This window comes from Salarias fasciatus (genome assembly GCF_902148845.1).
Source record: "Salarias fasciatus chromosome 7 unlocalized genomic scaffold, fSalaFa1.1 super_scaffold_4, whole genome shotgun sequence".
NCBI classification, from domain to species: Eukaryota; Metazoa; Chordata; class Actinopteri; order Blenniiformes; family Blenniidae; genus Salarias; species Salarias fasciatus.
The window spans coordinates 27,949,272-27,965,109 of record NW_021941229.1 but is presented as its reverse complement, the minus strand read 5'-3'; the positions used below and the strand labels follow the sequence as shown (position 1 = coordinate 27,965,109).

General features: G+C 48.7%; 1 long non-coding RNA gene across 2 annotated transcripts; it reads left to right on the top strand.

The window, feature by feature from the left end:
- The first annotated feature begins 62 nt into the window (after positions 1 to 62).
- Positions 63 to 11,708, top strand: LOC115382398 (uncharacterized). Of its 2 annotated transcripts, XR_003930554.1 has the most exons (4): positions 63 to 180; positions 2,997 to 3,159; positions 7,086 to 9,360; positions 10,587 to 11,708. It is a non-coding gene; the product is annotated as an uncharacterized LOC115382398 (long non-coding RNA). The 2 variants fall into 2 exon arrangements; XR_003930555.1 differs by lacking the exon at positions 2,997 to 3,159.
- Positions 11,709 to 15,838: the final 4,130 nt, after the last annotated feature.

Here is a 15,838-nt window from a genome sequence, read left to right as displayed (position 1 = left end):
GGCGGGGCTTAGAGATCATGTGACTTCTGAGAAACCAAGCTCAGAGACAAGCTGCGCACGCACACACACACACACACACACACACACAAACGCACACAGGCATACACTCTCTCTCTCACAGTGGAGGAATATTCTCCCCTCGGCGGACTAAAGAAGAGAAGAACCCTGGATCAACTAAAGGTAAATAAAGTTTCTTAGGGAATCATTAATGATCTCGTTTGCTGGTTTGCTGTGGGTCAAAGGTCATGAAAAATACTGAAGTCTAAGTGAAAGTCCTGCAGTTGGAAAACACCTGAGTGAGAGTCGGAGGTTCTCTTCTGCAGACCAACCAGACCAACCAGCGCCCACGTGAGACGCTTGTTTTATTCACCTGGTGAAATGTCAACCGTTTAGAAAGGTGAAAGCAGGACAGTTCAGTAACCAGACAGCAGTGTTGGGTAGTAACGCGTTGTTAGTAACGGCGTTACTTTTTCTAACGTAATGCGTTCTTTTTTTTAATTCAGTAACTCCGTTTCCGTTACCAGACGTTGCGTTACTCCGTTCCTGTTGGTGAGGTTTCGTACAGCGCTCTCATGCAGTGGCGGCCGCTCCTGGAACATCCAGCGAAGTTTCACAGAACGGAGAACAAACATTGGGCGCTCTCTCTCCCGCGTCCGCGCTCCGGTCAGTGTCTCTCGACCACTCTGGTCTGATGAGCAACAAGACGGCAGAGAAGCAGAGTTTCCAGTCGTGGAGATATTCGCATTATTTCACGCATTCCCGGGGAACATCCTTTTTTTTTAACAAGGCATGATTTTCAGTAGAAATAAAACAATCTACTACTTCGACTATGATTTAATTTAATCCATTTATTAAACCCGTCCGGCCCGACGGACTGCGGGTCCAGCAGCTGTACGCGCCACTGCAGAGCGCCATGCACGCCAACGGCGAACAGTCACTATTTCTGTGATATTTGGCAAATTTCTTTTTATTCTGAAACATGCAGATTTGTCTTCATTGTGCGTTTCTACAGCACATTGCACATTGTTTCTTTCTTTATTTGGATTTTGCATATATCATTGTTTACATATTGCAAAGGGGATTTTTTTTGTTTTCCTGTGATATAATTGGCTGTTTCTGTATTGATATGCATGTGGTGTTGTGCATCAGTCTGCATTTCATATTCCATTCGTCCTCTTTAACAGAAGTTCTCAGGTGCTGAGTGAAAGCTCGTAAATTTGTCCAACTTGATTCTCAATAATAGTTTATATCAGAAAGTCTATATTTGCTTTAAGCCACTTTATTTTTTGCAGGCTGTTGCTGAATAAAATAAATAGGCATTGAAAAAATCCTCTGGTGTTTGTGTTGGAGCTCAGTGGAGAGTATTCCATCAGCAGTCAGATTCAGTGATGTGGAGCAGATGAGCTGAAACGCTCGGTTTCATCAACAGTCTGTAAAGTAACATCAGTCCAGACTGGAACCAGGGAGACAGGCAGTCCAATCAGTCAACCTTTAAAAGTAACTAGAAAGTTACTTTTTCAGTAATGCATTACTTTTTGGTTTAAGTAACTGAGTTACTAACTGAGTTACTTTTTCATGAAGTAACTAATAACTGTAACTAGTTACTATTTTTCAGTAACTAGCCCAACACTGCCAGACAGAGAGGAGGAGGAGCTTCAGTCAGCAGAACAGATGGAACCTTTAACAGAGAGAGGACCGACCGGGTTAGGCTGGGATTAGAGTTAGACTCAGGTTCAAAGTTAGACTCAGGTTCAGAGTTAGACTCAGGTTCAGACTTAGACTCAGGTTCAGACTTAGGCTGAATCCCATTTCACCCCTTAGCCCTTCCCCTTGGCCCTCCGCCTATGAAACGGAGTGCTAAGGGGTAGGGGAGAAAGTCAACCCCTCCGAATTGGGACACCCCTCCGACAATCGCGTACGTCATCAGTAGTCGCCGCTGCCGATGACGTAGGCAGATGCGACAATTATCTGCCGAAGAAGAATGTTTTTCTTACAGTTTAAAACTTTATTAATTGACAAAATACTGACATTTATGAACGTCTTTCGTTGCGGACGCCGCCATCTTGCCGATCTTGGAAGGCTTTCTGAGAAATCTGTCATCCAGTGGCGCCGGTGGCGAGGGGCGCTTGTTTTGTTCGCCTGGACCGTCAGTGGCGGGTGGGGGAGTTCACTTCCGCATTGGCGGGGGCGCTCGTTTCCCACCCGCGCATTCCAGGCGGGCCGTGTTGAAGAAACCAGTTTATTGAAAATAATCGTCTATCTGTTGTGTTTGGAATGCGCCTGGAATGCGCGGGTGTGGAAACGATCACTCCCGTCAATGCGGAAGTGAATTCACCCCGCCCGCCAGGCATGACCTAGGCTGAAAGAACAAGCGCCCCTCGCCATCGCCCGATACCCCTCCGTTTGGAGTGTGCCTCTCGAGAATCTCCTTTTGGAGGGGTGACTGGCCCTCTTTCTTGGCCCTACCCCTCCGTCATAATGACAATTGGGACACTCCTACCCCTCCACGTGAACGCGCAAAACGAGGGGTAGGGCCAAGGGGAAGGGCTAAGGGGTGAAATGGGATTCAGCCTAAGTCAGCTGTGTGCAGCTGTTCACATGACAGAGTGAACCATACAGATGTGCAGCAAGCAGTTTGTAACACCAGAACAGCCGACATGCAGCTGTAAGTGTGTGTGATAAAGTGTGTGTGTGTGTGTGTGTGTGTGTGTGTGTGTGTGTGTGTGTGTGTGTGTGTGTGTGTGTGTGTGTGTGTGTGTGTGTGTGTGTGTGTGTCTTAAAGGTGTAATACAAGATTTTCTATTTGCTTTGAGTTCCGGGTGGATCATCAAAATAAATGTTGGGTCTGTTGGTCAGTCATTCTGAGGAGCTGCTCGCTCCCAACAAGCTTCTCCCTTCTGCGCATTCAGAGTGTTTCTGTAGCCGTGAGCTTCGCTTTCAGCTAGTAGCTGCTTACCGATGGCGAGTCTGACATAATGAAACTGTAACTGTTTCAGAAAACAAGCTTTCTGAGCGAGGCCGATCGCAGAAACTGTGAACAGAGCCGTGCACGCCCGGAGAAGATGGGTCACGCTCGCACGCCTCCGCCATTGATAGGCGTTTCCTGGGAGAAGCAGCAGAGCCGGGCGGATGGTCTGGCGCAAGCACGTTTTTCAAAACGTGAGTAACAGACGTTTGGCTTCGTCTTTTCGAAAAAAAAATCCTGTATTACACCTTTAAGGTGCGTGGTGTGTGTCGGTCCAGGCTCGGTTAATGTTTAACCGCCCCCCCACAAAGAGGCGCTGAAGAGCCGCATAGCGAGGGGGAGGAGCCTCCTGCCCAGTCTGTCCCTGAAGCTGCTGCTCTGCCTGCAGGTGGCGCTGTGCAGCGGATGGTCTGGACTGTCCCTGATGGACAGGAGCTTGTTGCGGTCCACCGCTCTGCTGTCCAGCTCTGTACCAACGACGACAACAGATTAGCAGGAATTAGATTAGTAAGAAACCTTTCTCCAAAAATAATGAAAAACTTTTGCATTTGTTGCCTGTTCCTGAAGAAACACCCCCTTAAAATAATCTGTCTCTCAATCAACAATGTCCTGGTCAAGTTTTTTCTTTCAAACTGAGACATGCAGGGGGCAGAGCTAGGCCCTGTCCCAATACTCGCACTCCCACTCTTGTGCCCCTCGATTGCGCGTTCCCGCTGAGGGGTGTGAGTGCGTAGGGTGTCCCAATCCTCCAGAGTGCTCTTTGGCCCCGCCCCCTTTGCGCCCTTGATCCACACTCCAGCGAAGCCCGCATCGGAGCGGACTCAGCCGAAGGAGATTACCCACAGTTCCTAACGGCCGACAAGACAGAAAAACATGGCGGTGGTCAGCGACGCTCCGGCGCCAAAAAATGTATTTTCAAGTGTAAGTATTACGATATTTGATTTTTTTTATGATGTACCTGTGGGTTAGCACTGTTACTTAGAAAGATACATCGAATGTGAATCATTATTTCACTGATAAATGCACCGTTTTGTATTTACGGATACTGAATTAACCATAACGTGGAGTGGAATGACTGAAATAAAAGTGTAAAAGCAAAAGTGAAATTTGCACACGTTTAGTATATTTATATTTATACTTGCCATTTATTTATTTTGTGTATGGAGGTAAGCCCCCTTGAGATTCACCATCTCGTTTTCAAGGGGATGCTTCACATCAGCTAAAATGAAACAAAAGACAATAGATTAAAATTACCGGTTGACGAAAGTCCGGCGCAGCGGCGAGTGCCTGGCGAATGAACCACATTCGTTTCTGGCTCTTCTTTCTCCGTAAAATCATCAACTGGTAATAATGATAATAATAATAATAATAATAATAATAATAATAATAATAATAATAATAATAATAATGCATTGGTTTTATATAGCGCTGGTGCATTTTTGCAATCATTTTCAAAAGCAAAATTCCGAAGACAACGCCAACTCCCGCCATGATTAGTGTCGCAGATCTGATGCAGTGACGCAAAGCAATGACGTAACCATCACCGTCCCAATTCTTCAATTTTTGCACCCTTGTAACCTACGCACTCGAACCCTTACGCGCACTTCAACTAAGTGCACACTCCACTGAGGACCGGAGGGCGTAGTGTGGGTATTGGGACAGGGCCCTAGTCCCCTCACTACTTCCTGGTTCCTGTAGCTCTTCACTACTTCCTGGTTCCTGTAGCTCCTCACTATATCCTGGTTCCTGTAGCCCCTCACTACTTCCTGGTTCCTGTAGCTCCTCACTACTTCCTGGTTCCTGTAGCCCCTCACTACTTCCTGGTTCCTGTAGCCCCTCACTACTTCCTGGTGTGCACAGTTCTCTGCTCCTGAGTTGTGAGAGCTCCTGCTTTTGCGAGCTGTTGCTCGATCGCCGACCCAAAACCTGAGTAATGCTCTTCCCGCACAGGCTCGTCCTATTCACCGGGTGTACCTGTGTCTCCTGGCTGAGCAGCCAGGGCGAACACCAGCATGTCACCGGTGTTTCCACCAGACGCTACACGAATTTTTTGTGCGATGAAATTACATACAAAGTCAATGTAATGATGCGGTTGTCGCTCAAACTTGAGCGGCCGGCAGCTATTGCATCCCCAAAGATGGTCCAGACAGCGGCGTGACTTCAATAAATGAGACTTTATTCTGGCATACATTTCCCATGATCCCCAGGGTGCAAACAGCGCCTACAAATACCTTATGTCATCACCACATTTCCCCCCCCCCCCCCCCCCCCCCAAAAAACACAAAAAGAAAACAACCCAGTGCAATAACTGACACGATAAAGCGATACAACCTGTCTAGACAAACCGGGTGGACCACTGGTTTGCCTCCACAGCCCAGTGGATTATTCTGCCACGTTACGGGCTCTGTACCTAAGGTCAAAAGTCCGTGATGTAGTCCTGGAGGTGTACGGGCCTCTGGCGGGCCCTGACTGGACGAGCTTCCGGCTGCTCAGATGGCACAGCCAACTCAGAGGGTTGCCCCACCGGGGTCTCCGCCTGTGCTGGAATCCCTGCCGGTGCACGAGGAGGGTCCCAGACCTCATCTGTCAAAAGGCCTGCGGGTCAGGCGATTTCTGCCCCTTAAGGAGCGTTAGGCGAATGGGGCCCCCTGCTGGTCATGCAGGGGTAGTGACGTCTGTTTCAGAATCAGAATCAGAATCATATTTATTGGCCAAGTACAGTTGCCCATACAAGGAATTTGATGCGGTGGAGAGACACCCAGGCAGCCAGTTGGGGTGCCTTATCTTGAAAGGGCAAAGAGTTGAGGGTTGTTTGGAATTCCAAAGGACTCCAGAATGCAATCAGTAGGTCTCTTGTTTTGCTGGAAGGAGCCGTCTGACCTTCCTCTGCTCGGTTCTCAACTTCTCAGACAGCAGCTGAGTTTAGCCCTCTCGTGATGGAATCCAACTTGCGTCTCAAATCGTCCTCAACCCCAATCAAACTGTCCATCTTTCAGTGAAAGGAAGGGAGAAGTAAAGTAGAGAGCAATAGTAAAAATGTCTGCCTCCTCCGAGAGCCAAGCGGCGTTTCGCTGGTCACATGACGCACCTGCAGGCTGGTTTGGCCGGACGCCGTCTGTTCTGGCTCTGCTGTTAACGGCTGCGGGTCAGTGCACGCTAGTGACCACAGAACTTGGTTCACAGTGTCCCGTTGGGTCCCAAGCCTGAAAAGGAGATCCGCCCTGGTGAGACAGGGGGGACATAGACCATGAATGATGCTCATACGGCGCAACGGTTTCTTTCTGTCCGATGTGCTTGGACAGAACGCAAACACCGATGGCCTTAATGAAGCTCTGGGCGGAGCCTGCTGACAGTAGGCGGTGACTGCGTTGCACCTGATTGGGAGGTGCATCGTGCTAGCACAAAGCTGTCAGCAGGTCCTCGTTGATGGCAGCTTTCTCAGACCAGAGAACCAAGAGTGTCTCAGATTTTGATGAGCAGTGGAAGGACAGGTGATCGTGAGAGCAGTTCTGGTTCCCAGCTCATGGCGGCTGGTGACGGTCCGGAGGTGTGGTCAGGGATGTCTGCAAGCTGAATTCTGGGAGCAGCATGAGCATCAGTACCAGACCCGGAGACTCCATGACAATGACTCTGCTGTCGGAAGCGGCCTGGTCCATCTCTGGACCGGGTTGAGTCAGACTACTGATTTGGGCCCATAGGTGCCCAAGATGTCAACCAATCAGCAGAGCCAGCTGGTCTGGGAGGTCTTGAACAATGAGAATTGCCTCTGTGTTCAGTGTGGTGACGGAGATGGGATGAACCAATGGTGTCTTCTGGAAGACGATGTCCACCCAGACCCGCTGGGTGACGGGTGAAGAGTCCTGAGTGTAGCTGCTGATGCTAACACTGCAGGCTTCCTCTTGAAGTGGTTCCCTGAGAGAGAGCAGGGTTCTCTGGACCTCTGCGGAAGTCGCGGAACACATTGAGCTGATTTCAGACCCAGAATCAAGCAGGGCAAGAACGATGACCCCCCCCCCCCATCATGGTGGTCTTTGAAGCAGACAATGACGGAGTCAATGAGATGAGAAGAGATGAGATGAGATGAGAGATCCTTTTGAAATAGTTCTGTTTGTGTTCACAGTGAGTCCTGAAGCAGTTGAACTTCTCATCGACCTCCAGAGGAAACTTCGTCAGATAGATTCAGAACCAGTCAGAGGGCGGAGCAGAGGATCTCCACCCACACCGCCGGACCTGATAGAGGTCTTCCAGAGAGCCACGTTCACCTCCCAGTTCCTAAAGATTGAACCAGAACAAAAGAGGAACATGGATCATGCTCAGAGGTTTTCCCAACAACTGGAAGCCTTGAAAAAGAGAACACCCATGGAGGCGTTATCAACCAGCGGAGTCCCAGCTGCCGTGTGCATCGTGTTGGAGATCGTCATCGGAGGACTGGCGGGGCTTCCTCTGGTTGCTGCCGCAGCAGCAGCAGCTGCAGCTGCAGTAGGAGTAGCAGCAGGAGCTCTGGGAGGAGTCATAGGAACAGTAGCAGGAGCGCTAGGAGAAGCAGCGGGAGCAGCAGTAACAGGACCATTAGGAGCAGTAGCAGTATCAGATGTAGCAGCAGCAGCAGAGCAGCAGGAGCAGCAGCAGGAGTTTTAGGGGCAGCAGTGGTAGTTGGAGCAGCAGCAGGAGAAGCAGCAGCAATAGACATTCTTCAGTAGGAGCAGTACTAGAGGTAATGGTAGCAGCAGTAGAAGTAATAGTAGCAGCAGTAGCAGGATTAGGAGGAGGAGCAGGCGGAGCAACAGCAGCAGAAGCAGCATTGGCAGAATTAGGAAGAAGAAAAGAAAGAGCATCAGCTTCAAGATTAAGAAGAGGAGAAGGAGAAGCAGCAGGAGCAGGATAATCTCTGGACAGGGAGGAACATGTCAGAGAGCAGCAGCAGCAGGAGGAGAAGCAGCAGATCTTCATCAGGAACTCCAGAACATTAGCAGAGATGACTTGTGGAGACGTGGAGAAACTGGTGAAGGAGATCATTGAACCCATGAAGAACGACTTGGAGGAAATGTACACCACATGTTTACATCGGGAGGAGAACCAGACTAAAGACCTGGAGGAGAAACAGAGTGAACTCTGGTGAAGATGATCCAGGATCTGATCCAGGATGTGATCCAGGTCGTTCCACGCAGGAAGAGAGACAGAACTGAACAGACGCCACGATCCGCTCAGCTGATCAGAGCGACAGGGTTCTAGATCACTTCTTCCTGATGAAGAAGGAACTGATGAAGATCAGATAGAGTGAAACTTCTGGGCCACATTGTCCTCTGGCTCTGCTAACTGCTAGCTGTACTGTTAGCTATGCTCTAGCTGTACTGTTAGCTGTTAGCTCTGTTCTAGCTGTGTTGTTAGCTGTTCTGCTGTGTTCTAGCTGAATTGTTGTTAGTTGTTCTTCTATGTTCTAGCTGCATCGTCAGCTGTTAGCTATGTGCTAGTGGTTTTGTTAAGCCAGGTTTACACTTGCGTGATTCTGTGGCACGCATTGGCATGAATCGAGTCGCAAACCACTCGTAAAGTGGCGTGACGTGTGCGTAAACCCATCGTGACTGCGTGCTATGTTGGGACGAGAATTTTGACATGTTCAAAATTTTGGTCACGACAAAACATCGCGACCGGGCCGTGAACTATGCGCCAACTGTTCGTGAACTCGTCGTGAACGTGTCCGGACAGTGCGGGAGGATGCGTGCCAGTCGTGGCATGGCACGCACTGCCACACACTGCAACGAATAGTTCACAAACTACCCACGTCGAATTGCGCAACCACGTCGTGCCAATGCGGGAAGCACGTAAACTATGCGTGAATGCGTCATGCCAGTTCATGACACTGACGGGCGCGTATTCGTGCGCATTCGTGAACAATTCATGCACTTTTCGTCAACAGTGTGGGAGGCTGCCAGTTTGTGACTCCAGATTGGCACGCCTTGCCACGACAACATTGTGGCAAAAAGCCGTGCAAGTGTGAACCTACGCTTAGCTTTTGTGCTATGTTGTAGCTGTACTGTTAGCTGTTAGCTGTGTTCTAGCTGTACTGTTAGCTGTTAGCTCTGTTCTAGCTGTACTGTTAGCTGTTAGCTCTGTTCTAGCTGCATTGCTCGTTCTGCCAGGTTAGCCTTTTTATTGTTTCTGAAGAAAACCAACGATCCACCCAAAGGCGGAGTCCGCCACGGAATCCCAGAAGGCGCCGACCTGCCGCTGAGGGTAGAGACCCGGAGAACACACGGAACAACAGCACCGCAGACATGGAGACCAGACGATCCGAACCGAGGAACACAGACCAGAGAACCCCAACAGCTCAGAGCACCAGGGGACTGGACTCCATCAGGGAGGGGCCTCTGTCACGCTGTTTTCCCAAGTCCAGAGTAAGAATCTTCTTCCGTGGTCTAACTTAACTTTGACTCTCAGTTGGCAGAAAAATGACCTGCACACTTTTTGGAAAAACAAAGTACCTGAGGAGCGTGTTGTAATTTATGATAAATGAGTATCTAAGCTCCACAGGGATTATAGGAGTTTGGATTGTGTGTGAGAGTTCATTTTGGTGGATTTTATATGTTGTCATGATTAGAAAATGTCCAGAGCTTTTTGGTCTTCTTGCCTCTGTGAAGAGCAGTGTGGATTTTTTGATTCTGTTAACTGACTGGTCCGGTCTCACCCGCTGGCTGGACCTGGATCCAATAGGGTTCAGATCCCAGTGACCCGTCTCCATTAGTGCTGTGATGTTCAATGAACGAGCCGTTCGTTTGAACGGCTCTTTTAAGTGAACAACGAGAGCCGGTTCACAGCTGTCTGAGAGCCGTTCCTTTGCTCAAATTGTCCACGCTTCCTTCACGTGTCTCCTGAGTGTCTCCTGAGTGTCTCCTGAGTCCAGCTGTCTCCGCTGCCTTCATGTGAACGACCGAGTTTCAGTTTTCCGCAGCAGCTCCAGTCACCTGAACGCAGCAGCTAGCTAGCGGAGGAGGAGTGTCCAGAACCCGGAGAGGAGCCGGTGTTTTGGAAGAACTGGTTTCCCTATTAACTGGAGACGGGGTTTCTTTCACGTCCCTTGTTGCTGATAGATGTTAAAAACCAGACAAAAAGCTGTCGGACCTTTAATGAGTCTGATTTCAACACTGATGGCTACGAGCAGCAGCAGCAGGAAGGGCTACAGGAAGTCAGTCACCAGTTAGCAAGGAAGCCAGTTAATTTGAAACACTGTATTGACCACTCTGTCAAAGGTTTTAGCAATGGAACACACACACACACCCACACACACACACCCACACACACACACGCACCATAAAATGCTCAGTTGAAGGACATGTAGCAGCGTTTTGAAGCTGTTCTCTGGGGACAACGTGCACGGTGAGCCACAATGTAATGTGTATCAGAAAAACATCTGTTAAATCTGTCATTAAACAAACTAAAGAACCAGATGAAAACTCATAGCTGAAAGTAAAGAAAATCCAGCATATTTCTACGTAGAACTTTTTGCAGTGAATGGATCAGAACCTGAACACGATCAGTGTCCATGAAGCAGGTCAACATGTACTTTCTGTGATTACTCTGTTAATAAAGCAAAAACTGCTTCTGTTTCATGTCTCCTGTGAAGGTAAGGAGGTGCATGTGGCATCAGAGGAACAGTTGGTGTCGTTTGCCGTCACGTCCTCGTCGTTGGCGTTGAACTTCAGGGACTCGTCAGTCTGGATCTCTTCCCTCCTCAGTCACAGCTTCAGGTTTTTAAATGTTTTTCCACATTTCCTGCCGTGGAGGGACGAGAAAACGCCACAGCAGCACTTTGCACCGCGTCGTCCTGCTCCTCCGGGGTGAGACGCCCACAAGCGTGGCTGGAAAGACGTCCATCTGCCCTGCAGGACAAGACGTCCATCTGTCCTGCAGGACAAGACGTCCATCTGTCCTGCAGGACAAGACGTCCATCTGTCCTGCAGGACAAGACAAGAAACACTGGACAAAGTCTCCTACAGCAGGAGGAACACAGTCAGAATGTGTGGTGCTTCGACTGTGCTGACCACTCTGTCAGACTTCTATGATTCTGTCCTTCGGTCTGGGATCACCGCCGTCCCGGGTCCAGGTCTGAAGACGGTCCTGACAGGCAGGAGCTGAACCTGAAATTGTGAACTCTGCTGGAACCGGGCCAGAAGAACCAGGAGAACCAGCTGACACTCGTCTCAGTCTCCAGTGATCAGATTCCCTGGAACCGCTGACGTTCTGCTGATTAGCAGGAACTTCTCAGGTGTGGAACGTGTTGAAACAGGAGCTGTGAGGGCGAGTCAGAGAACCTCAGGGGGATTCTGTGGAACAACACACTAAAAAACAACCCGATAAAGATTATTTTTTAACCCAACACTGGTTAAATATTGGACAGAACACATGCTGGGTTAGTTTGACCCAACAAGTTGGGTTGGTTTCCTTAAAGGTGCATTAAGGAGTTTTTCAACTTTAAAAATACTTATTTTCCACCAGAAATATGTTACATACATTCAATAATGTGTCCAATGTGCCCTGACATTTTCATTGTAAGCACCGCTAACAGCGCTAAACTGTCACTTGAAAGTCACAGTGCCGGTCCGGCTCCAGAATTGTTTTGGAGAGAATTTGAGACGATGTGACGTAATGCGCCTCCTGCTGGCCTGATATCCTTAGGTTTCGTTTTGTCCGCCATGACTCCGCCAGACGCTCAGCAGCAACAACTGAGCAGTGCTGAGGATGGAGCTTCCAGACAGTAAGAACAGACCGGCTTCTAGCGCTGCAGCTCCACACAGACCCACCAGGCAGGAGAAACTTACAGGTTACTCGAGCGCTGCTAAAAGAGCGAGGAAGGAGTTCCCCTCTTCCGTGCACGTACATGGACGCAAGCCACAGGCACGAGTGTTTCAGTAAGCTGCAGTTACACCCAAGGCCTGCAGGGGCCGCTGTTTTGCATAAAACGTGCAAACTCCTTAAAGCACCTTTAAACCAACAGTTGGGTTGCTGAAATAAAACAACTACAGGCTCAGTTTGATCACTCTGTGCTGCGCTGCGAACATTTGCTCAGTGTTTTTGTGCCGGTTGCACCGCTTCTCCTAGCATGACCAGACCGCCGCTAGCGCTGCACGCTAGTAGCTAAGCTACTCGGTTCAAACAGAACGTCAAACATGAAGCTCCAGGTCCATCCTCCACCTCTAACCTGTCAGTCTCCATCATCCATCATCACACAGCCCCCCTGGTCCCTGAACCAGACCCTCTGTCTGGCCCCCCTGGTCCCTGAACCAGACCCTCTCTCTGGCCCCCCTGGTCCCTGAACCAGACCCTCTGTCTGGCCCCCCTGGTCCCTGAACCAGACCCTCTCTGGCCCCCCTGGTCCCTGAACCAGACCCTCTCTTGCTTTGTGGGCCATTTTCAAAATGGCTGCCCGCAGGTTGTCTTGAGAGGGCAGGGTGTGTGAGCCCATTCTTGAAAAAATCTCAAGTCCTCCTCAGCAGCTTCATCTGCGTCGCTCGCCCTGCACTGCTTTCTCAAGTGTCGCTCGCTCTCTGAAAGAAGTCTTGCAGTTGACAAACCAACAGACCTTCGTCCGCTGAAGTGAGTCCCTCACAGGCGGGACTAAAGCAGGTGATCGTCTGACTGGTGGGATTTTGTGTCCTTTTAACCACGCTCTTCCAAGAGCTTCCCCTTCCTTCTCTGAATCGTCTGCAGTCTGGGTCCTCTCTCATCCTCTCTCATCCTCTCTCATCCTCTCTCATCCTCTCTCATCCTCTCTCATCCTCCTCCTCACACTGTTCCAAACATTCTTCCCAGAATGCAGAATTTGCCTCTCTCTGCCCCCGCCACTGTCCACAGTGATCTCATTGGTGAATTCCATGTTGAAATGAGCATTCAGTACCTTTGGTTCCATAAAGACACTGAGAACATCCTCAGCTATATTTATCCGCCTCGACTTCACAGAGAGGAGCAGTTTTTCAGGGGTGTGGCGCTGCAGGAAGGCGCCTGAAGATGCAGGCGATTCATTCAGTGTTGAGTGCTGCGAGTTAAGAAAGGAGGAAGGAAAACAAATCAGATGTGAATAATGATTGATTGATCTATTAATGAGAAGCAAATGCATCAACACATTATCAACAATCGATTAGCTTGCAAAGATGCTGATGTTATTGTGGCTCCAGATTTGTTGCTTTTCTGTTTTTCCTTGTACACACTAACAACAGTTGGGTGAGAGAATAACCCAATTTTACCCCGACTGCTGCTTCAGAAAAGGACGAACCCCTTTCTGGGTTATTTTAACCCGACAGGTTGGGTTCTTTTGTTGCAACCCAAATGTTGGGTTCTTCCTCACCCAACTATTGGGTTGTGCAGTTTAGTGCTCCCAGTAGTTCGGTCAAAATAATTATAATAATAAATATATTTTACTGCTGGTTCATCCCACTCCTTCCCAACTACTTATCAGAATTATTTTTATTTTCAACGAGCGGCAGACACAGCAAAGGATGACCGAGTCTGCTCTTTAGTTTCACAAGCACACGAGTTTATTGTGATAAAATTAACCCAGTACACACCAGCGCCCTCCCCACAGGCGCGCAGGCCAGGCCCCTCCCCCAAAGGCCCCCTGGCCCACGCTGCTCACATAAATGAAATAAAACTAAAGGAAAACATGGCAACAGCACAGAACACCAATAAACAAACACCCCCACAACAAACTGGCCCCAAACAGCCCAAAACTCAGTCCCATTTCCCAGGCTCCTTTGCGGCGGAACACAGCCTGCAGGGCAGCGGCCCTCTGGCGCCCCCAGCGACCCCCGCAACGCCACAATAATAAAACAGGTCAAAGGGAGACGAGAGAAACTCAAGTTCAATCTGATACTTTCTAAAGAAGCTACCAGAAACTGCAGCTCCTCCTCAGTGCCTGATGCAGCTCAGGTCACCGTGGAGGCCTTTCTGCGCTCTCCCTCCCAGATCCCTCCTTTTTCCTCCACCTTTTCATGCCCCTTTCCTGTTGGATCCCTCTCGCCACGTCTTATTCTCGCTCGCCCCTCGCTGATGGAGCCAGACATGTGTCTCCGCTCGGCGGGCCGTCTCAGAATCACAAATACTCCATTGGTCCCAGAGGGAAACTGTTGACTGCATGCAGCAAAGAGCAAAGGGATGAGGAGGAAGCACAGCTGGGCTGATGTTGAAGCTGAGGAACTCCACTTGTTCCTGGACTCCTGACACATGGCTGGTGTCACTGCTGAGCACTGCACATCACTGGAAACACAACACTGCTACATCCGAGCCATTTCCAGCTACAGTGATGCGAGGGACGTTTCAAGGCTTTTTCTTTTTGTTCTTACCTCTGATGTTACATTTGCACCATTTGGAGCTCTGGGAGCAGTGATGTGAGACTCTGGGTGAGCAAAGCACTGGTGTAGCTCTGTATAGTTTTTCACTTAGTTTGTTTCAAAGAGTTGCAGCTGACAAGGTAAAGAACGGCTCTAAATATACAGGCTTTTTATTGAAAATATTTGTATGAGTATTACTTTATTTCAGTTTTATATGTCCCTATTTGCAACCTATATTTACTTTTTCAAGTTCCAAAACAGTTGGAATAAATAGAAATTGGGTTAAAATAATGTCCCTACAAGCCAGAAAATGGGCTACTCTTTATAGAAATAACACAAAATTTTAACTCAACACTAGCTGCACATAAATTGGGTTACCAGAATAACTCCACATGTTTTAGTGTGTATGTATTGGTTTTTTAAATGTTCTGATTAAAAAGTAGGGATGCAGTTAATTGAGTTTCGCTTAATTGTCAATAAGAAATTACTCAAATAAAATAAATTAATTGCAATTAACTGCAAACCCGTAATTTGCTTCTAACAGACAGTCACTTATTTATTTTCATGTTTCAAGTCACATTAAAGCAGCCTTGTTGTTTCGTTGTTCCATTTGTGAATGTGTTGTTCCTGCTGTTCAGAACAAATCTTTTATTGAGGAATAGGATTTTCGTTTCCTCTTTCATAAGACAGACAAAGCTTTTTTGTAGAAAGGAACCTGTTGATTCAGAGGCAAATTCAGCTTCTCAGAGAAACTGGTGCTTCGATCGATCGATCATTGATTGAGAGGATGAAACAAATATTGATTAACGAATTACTGGATAATTTGCACCCCTTTGAAAAAGTAATCTGAAATGATGGCTCTGATTGACAGGTTGTTTAACTGGTCAGAAATCTGTCAAAATAAAAATTAAAAGGGAATCAGAAAGGTTCCGTTTCTGGCTCTGAGTCGGATGACTCGTCAGACATGAGCGCTGAGCCCTTTGCCTGGCAGCATTAGACCCACAGCTTCTCAATTCACTCTGTTCATACAGCCGGGACACTGTTACTTCACTACAGCATTATGACTGTAATCACCAATGTCAAACTGGAATTCTTCCACCGGACCCGTGGATGATTGTCCATGAGGAAGAACAGATCTTTGCCTGTCGTTCCGCCTCCATTTCTTCTTCTGATTTGGTGATAAGTGCGTCTCTCAAAGCTGAGCCATCCCATCTCAACCCGCCGGCTGACTCTGACTGCGACTGTCCTGCCAGCACCGCGTTCTGCCGGTGGTAGCAGAGTCTCCCCGGTCCTCCAGCCTGAGCCTTCTGTTCCCCAAGAGGACAGACTTCACTGTCTCTGTTCCCGCTCGGCTTTCATTTGTTGCAGCTCTCTGACGACAAAACGCCTTTAGTGCAAGCCGGGCCCCATGTCTTGTGATAAACTGTCCTAATTCTCCGTCAGTCAGACCACGAATGACGCTGACGCTCTGTGAAAAGACGGGTAAGCCACAGAAACGTCTGAAACATGGAGAAGCTACAGCAAAACCACTTTGTAGCCCAGCATATTTCAT